Below are 652 nucleotides of genomic sequence, written 5' to 3'. Positions count from 1 at the left end.
TTTGATTGTATCTTTCTTTTTCCTTTGTTCAGACTAGTTTCAGGGAATTTGGGGAGGTGGGTTTGTGCATGTACACTTAGGGTATATAAGGTTTTCACAAAAACTGGTCAGGATCCTTGGCTAAGAGGAGACTCTGCCTTGGGCCTGCCCGTGTAATAATCTGCACTCCACTATCTGCATTGTCCTTCTGAGTGAGTTTGTTTCCCGGAACTCGTGGCTACAACAAAGTGATGGGACCAGATGCCATGATTTTAGCTTTCTGAATGTTGAGTTTTAAGCCAACATTTTCACTGTCTTCTTTCACTTTCCTCAAGAGGCTCTTTAATTCTTAGCTCTGAGAAAAGGCAAAACCCTGGTTGTTGCTGTTCAGTAGTTCAGAAGTGTCTGACTCCTTGCGACCCCATCACTGCAGCACGCCAGGCTTCCCTGTCCTTCAAAATCTCCCAGAGCTTGCTCAAACTCATGTCTGTTGAGTCGGTGCTGCCATCCAACCATCACATCCTCTATCATCCCTTCTCCTCCTGCCTTCAATCCTTCCCCAGCATCAGGGTCTTTTCCAGTGTGTCCATTGTTCCCATCAGGAGGCCAAAGGCTTGCAGCTTCTGGATGTGATGAGGTTGGTTTTAGGACTGAAGCTCCTGCCGCCCCCACC

This window comes from Bison bison, unplaced genomic scaffold (genome assembly GCF_000754665.1).
Source record: "Bison bison bison isolate TAMUID 2011002044 unplaced genomic scaffold, Bison_UMD1.0 scf7180017858323, whole genome shotgun sequence".
Taxonomy (NCBI): domain Eukaryota; kingdom Metazoa; phylum Chordata; class Mammalia; order Artiodactyla; family Bovidae; genus Bison; species Bison bison.
This window is presented reverse-complemented; position numbering follows the sequence as displayed.